At 33.2% G+C, this 24,160-nt stretch overlaps 1 protein-coding gene across 1 annotated transcript in view; it reads left to right on the forward strand.

Moving 5' to 3' along the window:
* LOC138697712 (neuropeptide F receptor-like) overlaps positions 1–24,160 on the forward strand; it is a 469,909-nt gene that overhangs the window by 143,756 nt on the left and 301,993 nt on the right. The window lies entirely within an intron of this gene.

Raw genomic sequence — 24,160 nt, forward strand, 5'->3', positions numbered from 1 at the left:
TTGACAAATGTATGATTGAGAGTAATAACGTCTCTGATTACCAACGTATTTATTACGAATGTTAATATGTCTGTTGACCAACGTAATGATTAAGAATGTTAATGTCTATTGACAAACGTACTGATTGAGAGTAATAATGTCTCTGATTACCAACGTATTTATTAAAAATGTTAATATGCCTGCTGACCAACGTAATGATTAAGAATGTTCATGTATCTATTGACAAACGTACTGATTGAGAGTGATAACGTCTCTGATGACCAACGTATTTATTAAGAATGTTAATATGTCTGCTGACCAACGTAATGATTAAGAATGGTAATGTCTCTATTGACAAACGTATGATTGAGAGTAATAATGTCTCTGATTACCAACGGATTTATTAAGAATGTTAATATGTCTGCTGACCAAAGTAATGATTAAGAATGTTAATGTCTCTATTGACAAACGTATGATTGAGAGTTATAACGTCTCTGATTACCAACGTATTGATTAAGAATGTTAATATGCTTGCTGACCAACGTAATGATTAAGAATGTTAATGTCTCTATTGACAAACGTACTGATTGAGAGTAATAATGTCTCTGTTGACCAACGTATTTATTAAGAATGTTAATATGTCTGCTGACCAACGTAATGATTAAGAATGTTAATGTCTCTATTGACAAACGTACTGATTAAGAGTAATAATGTCTCTGTTGACCAACGTATTTATTAAGAATGTTAATATGTCTGCTGACCAACGTAATGATTAAGAATGTTAATGTCTCTATTGACAAACGTATGATTGAGAGTAATAATGTCTCTGATTACCAACGTATTTATTAAGAATGTTAATATGTCTGCTGACCAACGTAATGATTAAGAATGTTAATGTCTCTATTGACAAACATATGATTGAGATTAATAATGTCTCTGATTACCAACGTATTTATTAATAATTTTAATATGTCTGCTGAGCAACGTAATGAATAATAATGTTAATGTCTCTATTGACAAACTTACTGGTTGAGAGTAATAATGTCTCTGTTGACCAACGTAATGATTAATAATGTTAATGTCTCTATTGTCAATCGTACCGATTGAGAGTAATAATGTCTCTGTTGACCAACGTAATGATTAATAATGTTAATGTCTCTATTGACTAACGGACTGATTGAGATTATTAATGTCTTTGTTCACAAACGTATTTATTAAGAATGTTAATGTCTCTATTGACTAACGTACTGATTGAGAGTAATAATGTCTTTGTTCACAAACGTATTGATTAAGAATGTCAATGTGTCTGTTGACCAACATACTCATCAAGAATGTTAATGTCTCTGTTGACTAATGTACTTATTGAGCGTAATAATGTCTCTGTTGACGTACGTATTGATTAATTATGTTAATGTCACTACTAATCAACGTATTGATTGAGAGTAATATTGTCTCTGTTGAGTAAATAATTGATTAAGAAAGTCAATGTTTCTGTTAACCAACATATTGATTCAGAATGATAATGTCTCCGTTGACTGACGTATTGATTTAGATTGTTAATGTCTCTCCGGGGATATAATTAATTGAATTTGCAAATATATCTGCAGACGAAGTTTTGACTGAAAATGAAAATATCTCTATATGCCAACGTTTTCATTTAAGCCTATGTCTTGATTGGAATTAAAAATTTCATTTCTACCAGCATTTACGAGTAAATGACTATAGTTTTTCATGTGAAATACTTCGGTCAGAATTACAGTTTATTTAAAAATATCTCACCAGATATTTCATCATTCAATTTCTTTGAATAAAAAGTAAGAAACGTTGGAAGTGTGTGCGAATTTTCCAAGCTGAATTTGCATAACTGTGTTTAATCCGTACTAGTAGATTTTACTTCAATTACAAGAATTTTTAAAATTCTAAGGGAATTCATAATCACATAACGAGCACTAGATAAATAAACTTTTTTCGGAATACGAAGTTGTAGAACTCAGAACTCTACTATCTTGAAATATGAATCTGCTCTCGACAGCTCTGATACTATTTAAGGGAATAAACTTGAGAACTGGAGGAAAACGAATAATTTTCGAAGGCAGTCAAGCTTGGAATTATGTCCGCTTCAGCAAGCACGTTGAGGTCGCGATGTGTGAGCCAAATCCTTCCACATCTTTTGACTTTTATCTTGAGTTTGTCATACGCAACGCTGATCAAATGCGTAATAATTTTCTTGGGAAATGTCCCTGTCCCAAGGCTGATGCTCCTCTAGTTATAATAAAAACTCTGGAAAAATTTCAACACAGCAGGAGGTGGTTGTAATTTTTCACATACCATTGATCGTCGCCACAATAATGTAAAAATTCTGTGTTTCTTGGGTAGTTCCATGTAAATCTCTTATGCAGCGACTGTGATAAACATATTATTAAAACCAAAGTCATGAAAATGACATAGGGTAAAGATTGTTAATACTGTTATACGAGTAATATTGTGATAGTTATTTTTAGAGAATTTATTACAATTTTACTGAGCGAAAGAAGGACCGGTTTTGTGCAGCAACTTGTCCACGAACACTTTCTTAATACGTTGACAAAAAATATTTTCCTCTCGCTCAGTAAAATTGTAATGAATTCTCAAAACGAACTATCACAATATTACCCATATCACGATATTACAATTTTTACCTTATATACCGGTAATTCTCACTACGTTTGACTCATGACATGGGCCTTCTTTATGTTAACAAAATGTCCTTGCTTAAGCAATACTCTATTTTCCTATAAACAGTAGTGAAATATCTTTTGTGTAAATAAATAAATAAATAAATAAATAAATAAATAAATAAATAAATAAATAAATAAAAGAATGAATGAATAAATAGATAAATAAATAAATAGATAAGTAAATAAATAAATAGATAAATAGATAAATAAATAAATAAGTAAATAAATAAGTAAGCAAATAAATAAATAAGTAAATAAGTAAAGAAATAAGTAAATAAATAAGTAAATAAGTAAATGAGTAAATAAATGAGTAAATAAATAAGTAAATAAGTAAATAAATAAGTACATAAGTAAATGAATAAGTAAATAAGTAAATGAATAAGTAAATAAGTAAATGAATGAGTAAATAAGTAAATGAATGAGTAAATAAGTAAATGAATGAGTAAATAAGTAAATGAATAAGTAAATAAGTAAATGAATAAATAAATAAGTAAATGAATAAATAAGTAAATAGATAAATAAATAAGTAAATAAGTAAATAAATAAATAAATAAATAAGTAAATAAATAAATAAATAAATAAATAAGTAAATAAATAAATAAGTAAATAAATAAATAAGTAAATAAATAAGTAAGTAAATAAATAAGTAAATAAATAAATGAATAAATAAATAAGTAAATAAGTAAGTAAATAAATAAATGAATGGATAAATAAATGAATAAATAAATAAATAAGTAAATAAATAAATAAGTAAGTATGTAAATAAATGAATGAATAAATAAATAAATAAGTAAATAAATAAATAAATGGATAAATAAATGAATAAATAAATAAATAAATAAATAAACGAATGAACAAATAAATCAATAAGTAAATAAATAAACAAACAAATAAACAAGTAAACAAATAAATAAATAAACAAACAAACAAATAAATGGAGAAATAAACAAACTGAATTCTGCTAAATTCAGAATTTCTGCTACTCTTATTTTATATATTGTTACTACTTTCCTAGAATTGTCTGTATTCTGCCATATCTATTCTTTTTTAATATTACTATTTCTCTTCCATGTGCAACTACTCCTCTACAACTCGCTACATTCCGTTTCTTTCGTGAATCCAACACTTTAAAATGTTACTATAGTAGAGGAGGCAAGACCTGTCCTGTGACCTTATCATGCATCGTGGCTATACAGTGGATATGGAGGGGGAAAATGAGCTTTTAGTCTGAGATGATCTTCCGTGTTTGTAGATTCGTGTAATATTAACCAAACTGAAACAAACTTCCTTTCTAATTTTCCATTCTCTCCCTTTTCGCGTAGCTCACATGCCAGGTCTCGCCTCTCGATCTATAATAACAGTAATAGCAGATGAAAGAGAAGTAATAGCCTTATAAAGAAAGAGAGCAGCAGGAGAAGGGAAAGTAACAGCATGTGGAAGATAAATAGTAAGACTTTCATAAAAAAACAGGAGTAGCAGAAGTAATATAATTTAACGTGGGTATTAGGAGAAGTATTCAAATTATGAAAATAGATGTAGCAGAAGGAAGACTAATAGCAGCAGACGCAAGAGCAGTAGTAAAATTTTGAAGTCTGGAATTCACGAAAGAAACGCAGCGTAGCCAGTAGTAGAGAAGTATTAAGTTGCACATGGATGAGAAGTAGTAATATTATAAGTAATAGGTGTGGCAAAATATATACAACTCTAGGAAAGTATTAACAATATATAAAATGAGGGTAGCAGGAAAACTGAATTTAGCAAGTGGCATCCAAATAGTTTCACATGGAGAAAAGTAGTAGCAGCAGTAGCAGTAGTAGTAGTAGCAGTAGTAGTAGTAGTAGTAGTAGTAGTAGCAGTAGCAGTAGCAGTAGTAGTAGTAGTAGTAGTAGTAGTAGTAGTAGTAGTAGTAGTAGTAGTAGTAGTAGTAGTAGTAGTAGTAGTAATCTTATACAAATAGCCTATATAAGTAGCAGAAGAAAGAGAATTTAGCGAGTGACATAAGTATGTAGTAACAGAGAAATACCACAGTCTACTATATACAGTCACGAAGCTTGGGATGATTTTTTGCCAACCAGTTGCATTTCTCGCGATAGTTGCTAGCCGCTTGGAGCGCTGTGAGTACTAGGAACAATAGACTCTGTCACTGCCATCGTGATCTAATACAGGCCGTAAGGCAGACCATGTGACTCGCTTAACCCGATCACGAAGGGGGGCGCTTCAACCATATAAATTAATTGGAATGCATAAAGAATAACATATTTATCTAAAATGTAGTGTAATTGCATTAATAAAATTTAAAACAATGATTAGGAGACACTTCAGACATAATTCCTTGCGAGTTAAGGTGTAATATTATTTTGGTGTGAAAATTACGTTGTTCGTATTTTTAATAATCCTACCTGCCTTTATTTCGATTAAATATTGCGAAATTCTTGTACATTCATTAATGCACGATTCAATAATTTTCAGTTGCACCGCACGAATATTTAGATATGTTGAAATTATAGGTTATGTTTACTGTACTAGATGTCCCTTTCTTTCTAATTTTAGTGGGCTCCAATGCCCTGCCACTACATATGTATGTTATGTCATATGGATATTATAGGTTATGTTTACTATATTTAACTTATATTCCAATATTCGCAATTATGCATTATAATTAAACATAATGTCATGTATGACACCCGTCACATTCTATTTGTCTGTATTTTAATACTACAATTGAGTACTGAATTATTGTATTTATCTACTACCTAAGAAAATATGTGGTAGACATACCAATTAATACGAAATAATCACGATAGGAGTGGTATGGTAAATTTTCTGTCTACAATTAAGGATGGTAGATGTGCTAAATTAAAATCCCAATATAAATTCGTTTTTATTGAACCTCAAAATAGCTTTCATTCTAAACTGAAAATGTTGATGCGAACAGATTATGTTAACACGTAAAATTCTCTTCACATTAAAATAACGCAGTTTTGAAATTATTTCTGTAACATAGGCCTATTATACAATAAGAAGTAAACGGAACTTATGGACACATTACACTAAATAAAGCTTAGCAATGATACGCAATAAAGTTATAATATAATATTTCACTGAGCTCCATACACTGAAATAGAAAACCCGAACATACATTACGGCATGGTCTAGATCGAAAAGGCATTGACTGTGCCGTATTTCGCTTTGTTGTGAAAAAGTTGTGTAAACTGTGAAATGTTCGTTATTGGTTGTAATAACTGTAAATGGCTAAAATACAATAATTTGAATAATAATATGGGACGTTTGTGGTACTATAAATATTGTAAGAAAAAGAGGTCAGAGTTATCCTTCTTCCGAAAGATCCAGGAAGGTGAGTTTATAAAATATAATATATACTTTATGAAAATAATATATAAACCTTCTGTATTTCGCATTTCAATAGTGGAAGGAAGGTGTTAATTTTTTCAAAAGAATACGATATCGAAAGTACAATAGATTTTATCGTCTGCTGGGGAAAGGGTCTGTGTTGAGGCGATAGTAGCGATCCTGGTGGTGAACAACTATCTATGTTTGCATATTTAGTAAGCATTGAGCTTCGGGACTGTATATATAAGACTGTGAAATTACTGTGTGTGCGTTCAAGTTCTAAGCTTTCCTAACTTTGTCTCAGGACTGGGAGCAGATATACGACTGAGCTTAAAAGACACGGGTACTTCTTCCGAATGCGTGACACAGATGGCACCACCGTACGGAGGACAGAACTCGAGTGGCTGCAGCGAGAGTTAAAAGGTTTTTTCGATACTTCAAATGGCGACGTTCTCATTACAACACCAGTTATATTCCGGTTTCTCCACTTATGTGGCGTGAAACCCAATGACATTCATCTTTAGTTAATTTTGTTATAGATCTGACGACTGTACTTACTCTTGCAATTCTGTTATTAGACCGGCTGGTGAGTGGCCGAGATTCTTTCGGTACATTGTCACATGACGTTCGGACTTCTTTGAATCGTCTCACCCATGAACGCATGTTTTTCAGATGAGTTCACAGGAATATAGATTAACCATTTGATATATAATATTCATGTCAATGATATCCATAATTTGTAATAACACCCGCTTTAAACAAGTATAACACCTGATTAAATTTCAAGACGAGAATACTGCTTTGCAAGCACTTATATTTTTTATATGTTTATCAGGAGTTGCAACCTAATATTCAGGAAAGAGTCACTAAAATCAATAACAGAAGTCAAGAACTTACTAAACTTCTGAAACTTCTTCTCTATAACGAAAAAGGAACTCTGATTTTTCCTGAAGTTTATCGTAGATTCTACCAAAATTCTGAAGAAATAAGAGTTTACTCACAAGTGTTCATTCTATAGGCTGAACATTTCCCGTTTTCCGCAATCGCCACAACACAACAGCTCGTAAAATTTACAACGCCAAACTGATGCGCTCTTGTCCAACTTTCAATCTACTTGAAAACTTTATGAAGACTGGTCCTCAACGCAAACCTTTCAATAACTGAAGTACCTCCACATTGTGTTCCGTCAAGACCTGTTACCACGTAGGCTATATTTATAAAAGGGAATTGTTAAGCTTTTAGCTCACAGTAGATGGCGATGAATTTAATGAAACATGTAGTACTTCAAGATTTATTTGTCACTTGATCCTACTGGCGATAGAAATTTTCAAGTCTGTAAATATATTGTTATTCGATAGACGAGTTCCTAATATAATTTATGGAATTCTTATAAGAGAAGGATTCGGTCATATGTTGAGTTAATACATTCCCGTGACTTCATAAAGAAAAAACGCAATTTTTGGGGAGGTATGTTTATATAGCTGAAACATAAGTTATGTTTCATACTTTTATCCTCAAACAAAAATTCAATAAAAACAGTGGAAGTACCCATTTTCTTCTATCTGTACAAAGTTTGGAACATAACAACCATTTGAGAAAGTAAAGGCTTCATTTTTTGGATGTAGAACGAATTATCATCCTATATGATTTTGAGCCCATTTTGTTAAAAGGCGATTATGCATATAATAAATATGAATAAATCACATCATTTCTGCTGTGGGCTAAAATATCAATGTCTTCTTGTAGAAAGACTAATACAATGGGAATTTAAGTGTACAGGAACAAACGAATTTAGATGTAAAACACTTATTCTAAGCCAGTTTCTAATGCACTAGCTTAAGTTTCGTTTTATCAAAACAGAGAGAGAGAGGCTGAAAATTATGAAAACGGACAGTACCGTGGGTAAAATAGATCCTATTTCAATGGTGTCTACTGAAGGATGGAACAATGGTGCGTTATTAAAAAAAATGTGTACCTAGAGTAGGTGTATTCTTTCCACAGACGCTTATTAAGCTACTACGGATGTATATGATGGATTCCTATTCTGCTGGATCGAGCATCGCTCAAATCTCTTTGGAAACCTCCAGTTAGCTGAAAGCCTTGCAACTACGTCAAATCGGAAATATTGAAGATACAGGACGTAAAAACATAATTTTTTTCGAATAGAAGTCTTCTGAGAAAAATATGTATAAATATGGCATTATTTTCTAAGCGCTCCTCGTAAAAACTGCACAACGATTCCAAGGCTGGTTCTACCATCGTCTTCAGATGATCAAAAGGGTTAGTAGGATATCCTTTTTCGAGTGGCTAGATTCACGTGAACGATGTCATTAGAAATAGAAAGCGAGATATTAAGAGGAAAGAACAAGAATTATATGGGGATCCAAGAAAATAATACGAGTATATGTAAAGTAGAAATAATGAAATGGGGTAAACTAGGGTCTGTTGGACAGTCGGGCATGTTGGACACTCCGTACTTTAACGTGTTACCACGCCACTTGTGGACACCACATTCAGATAGAAGTCAATGACGGAAGTAGCCCCACTCGTGGTGTCCACAAATGGCGTGGTAACACGTTAAAGTATGGAGTGTCCAACATGCCCGACTGTCCAACAGACCCTAGTTTACCCTACAGCAAAAAATATATAGAGTGATTCACGAGGATTTACCACTACTTATGGAGCATATTTCTGAAGATATTCTGAGCAAAAAAATGTCATATAAACATGTATCATAACCTCAATATTTCCAAAGTTACACTAATTTGACGTTGATAGTAAAATACCTCTTTTCTTTAGTTTTAAGGGTAAAAGAATATTACAAATAGAGATTGAACTATTTAGAAGTATAATTTCTTGAATTGTCTAGTACTCTGAAGCTAAAAATGTGATATTAATTGCTTTGTACAGATTTTGGTTTTCAATGTTCAATTAAAAATTACATTATTCTTACGCTCTTAACACAAAAATTGTTACAAATCATACGACTTTAGGAACTTGATTCTTTACAGCTTATATCGCGGGTGTCAGTTAATCTATGACGAATCCTCGGCCTCACATGGTCAAAAACCATCGAAGCTAAATAAACGAGTGGTTCATACACCGTAGCTAAATTGCCAAGTAAATTATAAACTACAACCAATCTCAGATAATAAAAGTTAAAATGAACAAATCTAACCTAGTCTAACCTAACCTAACTAAACTAACCTAACCAAGTAAAAAATATAGAAACTAAAACCAATCACAGAATAAAAATTGAAATGAATAAACCTACCTAGTCTAACCTAACCTAACCTAACTAAACTAACCTAACCTAACAAAGTAAAACATAAAGAAACTAAAACAAATCTCAGACAATAACAATTAAACTGAAGTAACCTAATCTAACCAATTAAAAATGAAGAAACTAAAACCAATCACAGACAAAAATTAAACTGAACTAACCTAAACTAACCTAACCAAATAAAAAATAAAGAAACTAAACCAATCGTAGACAATACAAATTAAACTGAACAAACCTAACCTAGCCTAACCTAAACTAACCTAACCTAACTTAAGCAAACTAAAAGCAAACAATTGACCTGAGATAAAAAAAACTAATCTGAATAAACTAATTTAGCCTAACCTACCCAAACCAAAAGTAGCATAAATAAACAAAACTGAGATAATAGAAACTAATCTGAATGAATCTAGCCTAACCTTAAGTAAAAGAAAATCAAGGCTAATAAAAAGAACTAAAAGTTACATGGAGAAATCATTTGTAAATATTGGTACACTGGTGACAGAACATCTAGAAGCTTGGAGACCGTTACTTTTAAGCGGTCTGACTACCCCCTCCTCCCGCACTAGCAGGTATACGGTACCATTCAGCTGCAAAACATTTTCTGAACGGAAGTTATTGTATTGTGAGACCGCAGCTGGATCAGTGAAAGTAAGTGGTCAACGTTTTCAGTTTGTAGTGCAACGAACAATTCTGCTGTGTGTGGGCTCTTCTGTAGTGACGTCACTGAAGCCTCTAGTTGTTCTGTCCCCGGTGTAACTCTGGGGAAGGGTTGGCGTGAATAATTTGCATCCAAGTAGACCTTTTATTAACATAAATGGTTTCGCAATGTGCCCTGAAGATAAAGGGTTTAATTTTCGTTATTCCAATTATTATATTTGCCCGGTGATCCCTTTGTACTTCATCTCTACTTCTGCTCCAAATAATGTGTGCATGTTGTGATTGTACTCTTGTCGTCGCTGCCTTGACACTTGGTTATTCTCATTCCATTATTTTCTACACTGTATACTTTGCCAATGTGCAAATTCACACTGTTCCTGTCAACTGTGCTCAGAACACTTCTTGTACTTGACACGAAAGTTGCCACCTTCTCGACTGACTAGGATTTATCCTGCATTATTGTCATCTTAAATTCATCAACCAGGACTGCCTACAAAATTACAGTAAATTAATGCTTCTGTAATAGTATTACATTGCAGCAATAAATCTAGTTAGTGATTCAAGAAGAGCCCTTGAAAGCGCTTATCTTATTGTCTTCGGGCTGTGAATTTCCCTTTTATGAACGAAGCTACCATAATTGAATCTACCTGTGGTGGATTATTAGATCGTGTCTTCTTCAAACAATGAGCTAGATTATAGTTGACCCTGAATGCACAAATTGAATATTTACTGTGACGTCACGTCCTTTTCAGATTCCTAATAGAAAGGAAAAGTAAGGTACTGCACCATTCTCAACCAAGAAGCATATTTAATAGAAATATATACCGTGATTTTCTAATTAAGATAAATAAATAAATAAATTAATTAATTAAAGGAATAAACAAACAAATAAATAAATCTTTTCTTTCCTCCATCCCTTTTTTGTTCTCTTGATCACCAGATAAATTTATTATCTTACCCTTTTCATTGTGGATTTTATTTAATTTTCGTATTTTTTCTTTTTTTATTATTATTTTATTACATTCCATTTTGCTGTATTCTTCCTTAAATTTTCCCTATTAACTATTTGTACTAACTGAGTTGCTTTTATTATATTCCAATTTACTAGTTATAGACCAAGTTATTTGATCATATGTAAATAACATTGTTTTACATCATTGTTTCGGTTTCTTTTAATTCCAGTCATTGCTTGGTCCCATTTCTAAATAATTTTTTCAGATATACAAAATGTAAGGCATATTTAAAATTTCGAGAGACTAAAATATTTTCGGATGTGTTCGTAACTCATACGTCGCAAATTTGCTATCCCTGTTTCTACTAGTATATTTTCCTACATACAAAACCAAAAATATGGCACAAAAATGTGACCCAGCTTCTCAAGTCGCTCCTGATGCTGTACGCTATTCTAGATCGCCAGATACCGAGTTCAGCACCGTCAACTCAAATAGGATGAGGGAGAGTGAGTAGGCATTAAGGTACTCTTAATTCTTGCTTAAAGTGGACTCGGGATGGGGCCTTAAACAAATAATTAGTGCTACTCATTTCATAAACCTCTACGTTGCAAGTCTTAGCCTATGTTGAAGAGAAAAAATTTGTAACTACATCACCCACGTAACTAACGGGTTAACGAACGGCACTCGTCTTCTGACGCTGCGCTCAGGTGTGATTCGAATCTCACTTGACATCTCTACAGGATTGTGTTTCATCCTAAATTTTTCTCAACTGTAAAGCGAATATCAGATGATTCCCAGACTCATCTCAGCAGATATAATATAATCAATAATTAACTGATGCTATAGGCCTATAACCGCATAGAGATATAACTTCAATAACAGATTCTAGAACCCCAAAATGGATTTAGGAAAGGCAGATCCTGTTCCGATTGTATTTTTACTATTAACCAGATATTTGAGAAACATAGAGAATATAATATACCAACTTTTATACTGTTTGTAGACCTTGAAAAGGCCTTTGATAAAGTTAATAGAAATAAATTATGGAATATTATGAAACAGAAAGGAGTACCTCAACATTTAATAACTGTAATAAGAAGTCTGTATGTAGAAAACAAGATATTGGTTGAAACTGGAATGAGACATAAAAATGATATAACGGCAACCATAAATAGAGGTGTAAGACAGAGATGCCCACTTTCGCCTTCTCTCTTTAATGTTTATATTGACGATGCCATATTTCATTGGCAGACAAATTTAGATTCACATTTTAAAATACAAGAACAAATATTAGATACGTTACTTTTTGCTGACGATCAGGTTCTCATTTCTAGCTCAGAAAATGATTTACAGAAGGCCACATTTCAACTAAGTAATATTCTTAAAAATTATAATCTTAATATATCTACAAAGAAAACTAAAGTTTTAGCTTTTAAAGGGCCAGCTACCTTACGAGCAAAAATTATTTTGGATGAGAAACCTATTGAGCAAGTAAATAATTTTAACTATCTAGGCTGTAATATCTCCTATTTTAAGAAGGACGATCTTTTTAATAAACTTAGTAAATTTAATTTTATATGTGGCACAATAAAGAGATCCCTGGAATACACTAGAAGAGAAACCAAACTAAAATTCTATAAGGTTATGGCTGTGCCTATATAGCTGTATGGCAGTGAATTTTGGACTTTAACCAAAAAAGAAGAAAAAACTATAGAAGCAGCTGAAATGAGGGTTTTACGTAGTGTAGCCGGTTGCACACTTTTGGATAAAAGAAAAAGTGAAGTTATCAGGAATGAATTAAATATTTTTAAACTGATGGATAAAATAGAGCAATATAGGAACAATTGGAAGGAGCATGTTCAGAGTACGAAACCAGGCCGAATACCAAAAATTATTTTAGATTATAATCCAGAGGGTAGAAGAAGTGTTGGTAGGCCAAAGAAGAGATGGATACAACTTTTTAATTGAAATCTATGAGACCGGAACGAACCTAAATGGTTTAAGCCGTGAAACGTTGATGATGACGATGAAAAGATTCTAATTTTAAAGTATTAATTTCTTCAGTTTCCATTACATGGGCATATTTTGCCATAGATTATTTGAAAAACTCACGTCATAATAAAACAGAAAATACTCCACTTTATAGACAGCTTTAAGAATACAAACCGCTCATACCTTCACTTTCGTATATTGAACTTTTTCCTAATTGATGGGAGTTCGAGTAAGTTACGTGAGTGTAAACAAACGCCATTACCCGTAGAACTCCGTGGTTGCGTACATTGATATATCTGCAATCGTAACTTTTGCCAGGGACATTTATTGCAGGTAAATAACAACTGACTATAATTTATACTTCGTACTGTACCAGCAGGACTGTAACTATGCGTGTAATTTGATCAACGTACGAAATATTTCACATTCAGAAATGTTTCAAATGTTTATCTTAATCTTCATTAGCGTTGCACACATTATTCGAACCATATTTTTAAAGCTTCCATTACTTACTCAATTACGTTTGACTAGAATTTCACCATATTTTATACTTAAATTGTCTGTAAATGGACTGTTAAATTCGAATGAATAGGGCATGGGGAATTAAAATCATAACTGTATTCTAAAATACAATATTAAGAGTCGATCTCGCACTGATCATAGCGCGATATATTAACTAACTCAACGTTTCGGGTTCAAGCCTAAGGGAACCAAAATATAACCACTGTAGAAACATTTCTGGTTGTAACAGCAAAGAAATGTTTATAGCATTACCGTATGAAATTTTTTTAGAAAATGATTAGGCCCATTGACTGTGTCAGGTACTGTATATTTATCTGCTCTAACAGTCTGATAAGAAGGTTGCTCAAATGCAGATTTAAGGCTAATTTTGGAAGCAATGGTTATATATTACAGTTCGTATTTGGGACTTTTTATATCGAACCTTCTATAAAATGTCTACGCATGTTTGACTTCATATCTTACCAGCCCGCTCGTTTCACAGTCAGACAAGCTAATTGTTAGTGGCGGATAAGTGTGTTGCTTACGAAGACATCAAGTTCGAAAAATAAGAGGTCATGATTACGACACCATTCCCTGATGCGGACATAATGAGTCCACGAACAATTGAAACAAATCTACAGTCTGATCCGTTTGGGTATGGATAGTATTAATTTATTATTATAAAGCTATTATGATAGTAGGAACATTTTCTTGCTCGTTATATTTTTGTTAAAATACGGGAGTTTTCATATATGACAATCAACAATTCATAATCTGAAAGGACAAATGAATAGCGCAGATGATTAAAATGACTACTACAAATCAACAGCGGGCACAATGTGTTTTTTGGTATGCTAAATTTGAGAGTGTTAAAAGAGTTCAAAGGGAATTTCAACGTATGGTGTACATAATGTACCTAAATACGATTCCATGACTTTGTGGTATCGAACATTTGTAGAAAGAGGTTCTGTGTTAAAAAAAACATGGAGGAGAACGCAGGCGAAACCCAGTACGAGAAGCAGCTATCTTTTACCTTTGTCTCCAAACTTTCCAGATCTAAACCCTCCTGACTTCTTCGTGTAGGGTTGTGTTAAAGATACTGTCTATTCACAGAAACCTAGGTACATTGATGATCTGAGAGTAAAAATTACTCAAGCTTTTAAAAAAATCACCCCTCTTATGTTACAACGGTCATGGGCTGAATTGCATCACCGTTATGAGTTGTGCAGGGTGCGCAATGGGGGTCATGTTGAGCTCTGAGGAATCTCCCATCTTTCAGTCTTTTATGCACAAAGTTTCAACGAAATTTATTGGTAGACTAAGTGTTTTACGGTGTTTTTATTTTATCCAAACGGATCACCCTGTAGTAGGTACCGGTACATCGCTCATAAACATTCAGAATAAATCTATACTTTATTTAAAACAGAGTGGATTAATGTAAACAAGATAGTGACATTTAAATATCACAGGTTATATTCACAGAAAACCAGGAATATGGATGATCTGAGAGTAAAAATTGCTCAAGCTTTTCAACAAATCACCCCTCGTATGTTACAACGGACATGGGCTGAATTGCATCACCGTTATGAGTTAAGCAGGGTGCGCAATGGGGGTCATGTTTCGCTCTGAAAATCCCCCATCTTTCAGTGTTGTATGCACAAAGTTTCAACAAATAAAGTTCAGCAGAAAATGTTTTACGGTGTTTTTATTTTATCCATACCGAAACGGATCAACTTGTAGTAGATACCGTTACATCGCTCATAAACATTCAGAATAAATCTATACTTTATTTAAAACACAGTGGATTAATGTAAACAAGATAGTGACATTTAAATATCACAGGTTGTATTCACAGAAACCCAGGAACATTGATGATCTGAGAGTAAAAATTACTCAAACTTTACAACAAATCACCCCTCTTATGTTACAACGGACATAGGCTGAATTGCCTCGCCGTTATGAGTTGTGCAGGTTGCGCAATGGGGGTCATGTTTCGCTCTGAAAATCCCCCATCTTTCATTGTTGTATGCACAAAGTTTCAACAAATAATGTTCAGTAGTAAATGTTTTTTATTTTATCAACCTGTAGTAGATACCGGTACATGGCTCATAAACATTCAAAATAAATCTATACTTTATTTAAAACACAATTGGTTAATGTAAACAAGATAGTGACATTTAAATATCACAGGTTGTATTCACAGAAAATCAGGAACATTGATGATCTGAGAGTAAAAATTACTCAAACTTTACAACAAATCACCCCTCTTATGTTACAACGGACATGGGCTGAATTGCATCACCGTTATGAGTTTTGCAGGGTGTGCAATGGGCGTCATGTTGCTCTCTGAGAAATACCCCATCTTTCAGTATTAAATGCACAAAGTTTCAACAAATAAAGTTCAGTAGTAAATGTTTTACGGTGTTTTTATTTTATCCATACCGTAACGGATCACCCTGTAGTAGGTACCGGTACATCGCTCATAAACATTCAGAATAAATCTATACTTTATTTGAAACACAGTGGATTGATGTAAACAAGATAGTGACATTTAAATATCACAGGTTGTACCATGTTCGTTTATTCTGCAGTAGTGCATCGAACCTTGTAACTCTTATGGAAATGACCTGTAACGTGGGCAACGAAACATTGAGCTTAATTGGAAAAACAAACGCTATTAACGAACACAGAGAAGAAGAGACATTTAAACCTCTGTCCGCATTCATTTCGGCCCAGTGCGCGGTAAATATAATCAGCCAGAGCTTACGAGGGATCAACCTATTTCGATGAACAAATTCCGGGGATAAAAGCATTGTGTCCTAGTGTAGAAATAAATACGTTTCATGATTCCACCCGTCACTACAAACAATTATTTATACAATCATATCGTAATGTAACTAATTGTAGAACTCAAAGTAGCAGTCTAGTGGCACTGGAACAAAACAATTGGAGATTAGTGCTGCAAAGTACTCGTAACTTTGCGACACTATTTTCTTTATCTTATCTATCGTCAATTCCATATTGACTAGTTCATCTCTGCGACAAGCGTCAGCCACGTCCATTATCACACCAACCTTTATAGCTAAACTAGTGGCTTGTGCAGCAAATGCTGCTGCAAACTAAGTTCGTTAGACGTTCAAATCAAAATTTTTCAGATTTATTTTCAATGAAGAATACTTGTCTTTTTGATAGTTATTTGCTTCCATAATAATGAAACATACTCCCTCTCAATGGATTTTTTTTTAGGCCAAATACTTTTTCTTGAACCTATCCAACTTCAGTTTTTGAGTCACAACGCGAAAACGCAAGTATCAATGTCAGGACGATAGCAGTAGCTATTTCAGGTCATTGTGGATTATAGGCAAAAGTTAAAAAATGCCAGGTTTGCTAAGCTTTCGAACAATAGCATTTTCGTATAGCTGCTGCATGTAGAACTTGAAATGTAGAGCGTAAAATCATTTTATCCTACTAAGAGATCTTGCTGAAATAATCTGGAGATTACAAAATTTTGTAGGCCTCTTAGTTTATCAGTAAGTAATACCTTTTTATCTTTCCTTAGGAACTCTAATTTTTTCGCTCTCTCGAGCCAATACTGAAGACAATGACACATATCAATATCTACACTACACCGCCATTAAGTATATGAAAAAGACCCAATCCCACTGGGTTAATAAGTATAAAAATATTTGATTTTTAATAACAATATTATTATCTTACTTAAGTTTTGTAGTTAGCCTATATATAGCAGCCACTCAGTAAATTATAGAAATTAAGATCTAAATTAAGATATTATCTACATTTACTTACATAACCTCAAAACGTTTCACTTTCATGTCATCAATATAGCATCAATATTATGTACAATTAATGAAAAATACACGCATCATGACATTAACTATAATAATATGTAATTTCTAATGGTAATAATGTCATCAAACCATCTCAAGTTTCATAGATTTGGATATCCAATAGCCTACACAGCTGTACTCAGAAAATTATACACTGCAGAATCAGTTTTTAATAACAAATTGAATTGAGCTCTAAATATGTCGGCAATCCTGCAGGTCATGGCCTTCGTGTAATAGCCTATTGTTTATTGTAGTGTGTGTTTTGTTCTGAAATTCAATCAAGTCGGCTGTGATTCAATAAAATTAGTTCTCAAAACTGACAACAGATGGATTTTGGAAAATGGGAAAATTATGTAGGAAAATTGACATTTCACTGAAAACTACTATTTTTCCGAAACATTTTGGATGCCAGGCATTAAAATGAGGGGTCACTCATTAAAATCCGTTCAGCCGTTTTCCCGTAATTTCCATTACCAGTTCAAATTATATATATAAAAATATAGATATAGATATTCTGCTTATCACCAAAAATTTACTCTTGTGAAAAACCTCGACTGTTTTGCTACATATTCAACTGATTTTCTTTTCAAGAAGGCGATCAATCTTCAAAACTTCGATATATCAACACTATGAGGCAGATATTATATAACGAAGACTTTAACATGGAATAAATGGACCATAATGTTGAAGATTTCATTACCTTCGATTTCTCCAGAAAATACGCCATCATCATATTCTCACTAATTTTTCTGACATTTTTCTTTTTACAGCAAGCTGTAAATAAATCACGTTCTCGCTCATACCGTTTTTTAAATTTCTCAGGCAAAAAAAAAAAAAACTTCCTTATACTAGTCGCCGCTTTAACCACTTCGGGTGGAATTCCTCCAAAATCTTCATCATTTTCATCAAATTCCAGTATAATTTTCAGTTAATCTTCATATCATCAACCTTGGAAATGTTTTAATAAAATCAACAATAAGTAACAACACACTAACGCGTAACTATACAAACATATGAACAACTACTAATCGATTAGATATTTCTAGTTCTCGTTATTCTTAACTTTTCAAACTAAAATAGATTATATTAGTACATTGTGCAACGAGCCTATAATGATAGTAATTAAGACGCGAGTGTGTTTATGAAACGAGCGCAAGCGAGGTTCATAATTTTCATACGAGCGTCTTAATTACCATTATGGTCGAGTTTCATACGACTTTTTATGCTCGACCATATTTCTAACTTGAAATTATTCATAAGTATTCATGTTATTCTTATCTGACTGAGGAGCGGAACTGACCTTGTGCAAAACCTCGTAAATTGTGAGATGTGCGCAGACGCGAAAGTATTGATTTTTTCCGAGAAACAAATGTCAACATTGACCTTGATATAATCTAGAGAGTAAAATAAACATTAATCTTGATATAACCTTGAAATTGAATTAGACATTAAAAAACGAGATGACAAATTGAATTTATTTTAATATTATTTACAATTAACGCTAATTATTATAATAACAGAACTAGTTGTCTTTCGATTGCATATCCGAGAATAATCGATACTTGCGCTTGCATATTGCTACAATGGTATTTTCTGATTGATGGAACACCTGAACTTTAATGAATAGGTGTACTTTAATGAGGTCCATTAAAGGGCTGGTACCAGGTGTATAATTACTACTTTTCGGCACGGTCGAGCATAAAAAATAAAATGTTACTTACATTATGATAACATGGCTGTATAAAAATAGGCCAAGTAGGTATGTAACATACGTCTTGAAAGGCTCATTACGATGCTCGTGTGGTATGAAACTCTATTAGTTATGAAGCAATACAATTTGACTAAAACATTGTAAAAGTGAATGAGATTGGTCTTGAGGAAGCTACGGGTCTAGTATGTGCATCACTTTTACCGGAAAAATCAAAGAAAAGGTGAGAAGTAGCTTATAATGTTTTTGAAAATGGTGTTTAGATAAAAACGTTAATATTCATACCAGTAAGATGGTGTTACTGCCAAATTTTCTTGAGAAATCTAAAATATATATATCTCCAGCAAGTTTATGGTGCGATTATTCAATGTTACGATAAACTATTTCTTTAAATGATAATGTTGACATATCCAAATACTCGACATTGAAGACTTTTTGAAAAGGAAAAATATGAAGGCAAGTTTGGTTGTTAGGTTACTATTCTATACTATAAGTACTTCAGACCTGCCAAACTAGTACTGTAAGAATTTCAGACCTGTCAAACTAGTATTGTAAGCGTTTCAGACCTGTCAAACTAGTATTGTAAGCATTTCAGAACTGTCAAACTAGTACTGTTCAAGAATTGTTGCCATGCCAATTTTAAGAAATTAACTGTAAATTTTACTTTAACTGCAAAATATATGTTAAAATAATTAACTTATATTTCAAGTATTGCTAAAATATGTAATCATGTAAAAATCCGAAGTCTAATTGTTATAACTTTACCATCGCCGTGATTTGAAGTCGTGGCCACGGTTGCTAGAAATCAGTATTTTGCCAATTCAATTACCAAGGCGACTTAAATTAGATGAGATGAAATGAGCTGAATTGCGATGAAACAAGTGAATGTGAGGTGAGGTTGATCAACGAGGGATGATATGTTATGGTGAAATGAGAGACGGAGGAAAATTCACCACGTAAGTAGGAACATGTTTACACAAATTCATCAACCGTCATCGGCTGTAAAGCAAGGTAAATATTTTTTCAAGCAGCTTAATGATTAGTCTACATTCTCACTGTCATTGCTTGGCACGTATTCCTTTCAAATGTACAGAAATGAGATGAACAGGAATAATAATATATTCAGTTCTGACCTGACTACAATTGGGGAAATGCGTTCGATACTGATACTACATTTATTTTCTCCCTACTAAACTTCAAGAATGACATGGGTTCTACCCATTCTTTGTTTTTCTATCGAACAAATGACGGAGTTTGTTTTAGTAATAAATGCGTTTGAAATATGAAACTTCGTATTCGCGCTTTTGTGGTGATGAGTCATGAATAGGCCTAATTAGAGTTTTATAGATCTCCATTGCGTGTATGCAAGCCTTGGACACAACACACGCATGTGGTTACAAATTAGACGTCAGATATCGAGCAAAGCTATCTTACGTAGGCCAGTTTACTGGAAAAATGAGAAATATTTGCTAACATTAAGTAAAACATCATAACGAAACAGGACATTATTTTTTAAAAATACTTGGCGAGTGGCACAGGTACTATGAGAAAACACTTGCATCTTGTTTGCGCTGCAGTTGAAGTTCTATTCATGATTCGAAAGTAGACCCCGAATACTGCTGGAAATGCATTCTAGTGATAAAGATTGATACTGCGATGACCTTTCCCCACAATTTAAGTTATTCGTTCCTTTATATATTTCATTTATTTGTACTGGTACTGCAGAGTTAAGACCATAAGTCCTTCTCTTCCACTCAAGTATAAAAATATACATGGCAAATACAAATTACAGCAACATAGAAAACAATGGAATAATAATAATAATAATAATAATAATAATAATAATAATAATAATAATAATAATAATAATAATAATCGGGTAGCTCAGTTGGTAGAGCAGCTGGCTACGGACTGGAAGGTCCAGGGTTCGATCCCAGATGGTGACGGGATTTTTTCTCGTTGCAAAACTTTCAGAACGGCCCCGAGGTTCACTCAGCCTCCTATAAAATTGAGTACCGGGTCTTTCCCGGGGGTAAAAGGCGGTCAGAGCGTGGTGCCGACCACACCACTTCATTATAGTGCCGAGGTCATGGGGCTCTACCTCCATGCCCCCCAAGTGCCTTCATGGCATGTTACGGGGATACCTTTACCGTTACCTTTTATAATAATAATAATAATAATAATAATAATAATAATAATAATTTAATTGAATTTAATAGTCTGACCAAATATTTAGGGTTTGCCTTGCGACACAGAATAGCTCACAATAAAATTTAAAAAAAATTATAGTAATTGTTACTAATATTTGAAGCGTCGGCTGGAACAACGTTGTAAGTTACAAAATTTTCATTCGGCGTGTTTCCGTGTAATAATGTTGTATGTCATGTTACCTTGCTATACTCTTTGGCTTGCAACTGTCCATCAATGCAGAACGTGAAGTTTGTCCATTCAAAAGTTTGCTACCCTATAAGAACAACGCTGTACGTGTACACATTTTTGCAGCTCTTGTAATTTTTACTAAATGTAACTTATAACGTTGTTCCAGCCGACGCTAATTTATTGTATTTATCTGATGCATATAACCTATAAGATGAAACATTGTAATAAATATAAATAGATCATTTTCTTAATTAATAACAAGTGTATATTTCCAATAAATGATTTCTTAGCATCGCCATAGATACACTTGATTGTACTTGTCACTATCTCTGTCACTAGAGAGTTCTTGAAATTTATATTTTCCCCGCCATTCATAAAATATTTTGATATGATACCTCTTGCACGAAACGGGAGATCTATAACTTAAACTTATTAATATGTTTCAGTATTATTTATATTTATCCTGGGAATAATTAACAGTTTGACTCGTAAACATTTTACTTTTCAGCATTAACTTCCGAAGATTGTATGAGAAGATTCGAAGAGAGCGTCAGGATGTAGACCTTCGGCTCCCCCTATTACCAATAATGCTTAACACAATGTCAATACGGCGGTTGCTGTCGTCTGCGATACAACGAACTTTTTTGTTTATTTTCGAGTTTCGTTATTTTTTTCTGGTTATTATATGCTTATGTAAGTTGTGTTAACTCTCGCTAAGTGGTTCTATATTTTATTTTATCAGTCTTAGTATTTATTTTATTATTGTTAATATTTTGTTTTATTATTATTAATTAATTTGTATTCCTATCTTTGTATTATCTTCATCACGGTTATTATTATTATTATTATTATTATTATTATTATTATTATTATTATTATTATTATTATTACTGTTATTTCTATCAACAACATTATTATTGATATCTGTAAAATTTATGTAAGCTCTACTGGACTGTACCCGAGCACGAGCATATGCTCATTTCGGGTATCTATTCATATATACCATTTCAATTTTAAATTGTGAATAAATTTGAATTTGAATTTGAAAAAAAAATTGAAAATATAAGCAGATTTGAAACAAAAGAGAATAAGACATAAGAAAAAAAACGAACCCAGTACAATTTTAAAAGTCAGGCTGCTTGTTACGAAGTGTAGTCCACGGTAAATGCATCTGGCCGCGAAACCAGGTTTTCCGGGTTCGAAACCCGGTCGGGGCAAGTTACCTGGTTGAGGTTTTTTTCCGGGGTTTTCTCTCAACCCAATACTAGCAAATGCTAGGTAACTTTCGGTGCTGGACCCTGGACTCACTTCACCGGCATTATCACCTTCATTTCGTTGAGACGCTAAATAACCTGAGATGTTGATACAGTGTCGTAAAATAACCCAATAAAATAAATAAAGTTACAAACTGTAAGACTGTGCATTTGATACGAGTAGACAGGATTAAGGAGAAGATATGCTATCTGGATAGTCAAAGATGATGTCTTGGGTTCACAATTGCCAACCAGACACAAAGCGTACATGAATACTCCGATCAAACTGCTAATTGCAGCTACACCGGTGTAGAGGTGCCATCATCTTGCAACAGCTGCTTCTTTGTTTCGCTTGTGCATTCATTCAAAAACTGTATTTACTTGAATTTATAACTTATTTATTCACTGACTCTACGTAGTAACAATGAATACAATACTTAGGTCTATGTGAACGTTACCGTATTATTGAATGTGGAATTTTTCGGAGACAGAGTATGTTTTACAAACGCAATTTGAAGTTGTACTCACTAACTGAAGTTTTAGCTTTCAGCCAACCTGAATTATTCACTATCGTCATTATAAAAATAACAATGGAAAACTTGTCCTCTAATTGTTGGACTTTTTTTTTTTTAACTATTTGGGTGAAACGTTTAGCAAAATTTGAGACCCCTCCATTATAATGCGAATGTAAAAACGTGGATTTTGTAATCTGGCGTCAATGAGATTGCAGCCATTCACATTGTCTGCCTTTAAAGGCTAGAGTTCGCATTGATCAAGCTTCAAAGCCTGAAAAGGGCAAACAGAAATGTTTAATTTTCATTTGGGTGGGAACCCTGTTAGAGAGATACATGAAACGGAAGAAGTTCACCTATTGGAGCTACAAATACTTGACCGAGCTGTGAATCCTAACAGACTGGGATTGTAATTAATTATGAAGGACCCTTTGATTGAAGTTGAAAAGAATAAAGTTTAACTTTCGGATGAGTTAGCGCTACAAGCAGTTTTAATTTCGTGTTCGTTATTTAACATTCTTCAACTTCACCTAAAAAACTGCAATATTTTAAAGCAGGCGTTTCCAAACGAAAAGTGCTGGACTAGGAGTTGTGGACAGAAGGGTAACTTTAACTTAATTGCAAATATTTATGTGACTTAATTTTTATACGCAATCGTGATGCTATAACTGAAAGACTGAATTGGTAAGATTGCAACAATTGTACAGGAATTTGAAGAGTCAATATAGTTGACAAGATATACAAGGTGGAAGTAGGCGAGAGTCGGGTAGTATCGGACATCGGGTAATATCGGACAGTGAGTTTCTTTCATCTACCACACGACGATAGTACCTGAATGACATGGTTACGTTTCTGTGATGTCACATAGAGAAACGTAACACATGTCATTCAGGTACTACCATATGGTGGTAGATGAAAGAAACGCACTCTTCGATATTACCCGATGTCCGATACTACCCGACTCTCCCCTAATACATGCTTCACTGTACAGATTGTAGCTCAGTTTTTATTTTAAATGTTTTTTGCA

The sequence above is a fragment of the Periplaneta americana genome, chromosome 4 (assembly GCF_040183065.1).
Source record: "Periplaneta americana isolate PAMFEO1 chromosome 4, P.americana_PAMFEO1_priV1, whole genome shotgun sequence".
In the NCBI taxonomy this organism is placed as follows: Eukaryota; Metazoa; Arthropoda; class Insecta; order Blattodea; family Blattidae; genus Periplaneta; species Periplaneta americana.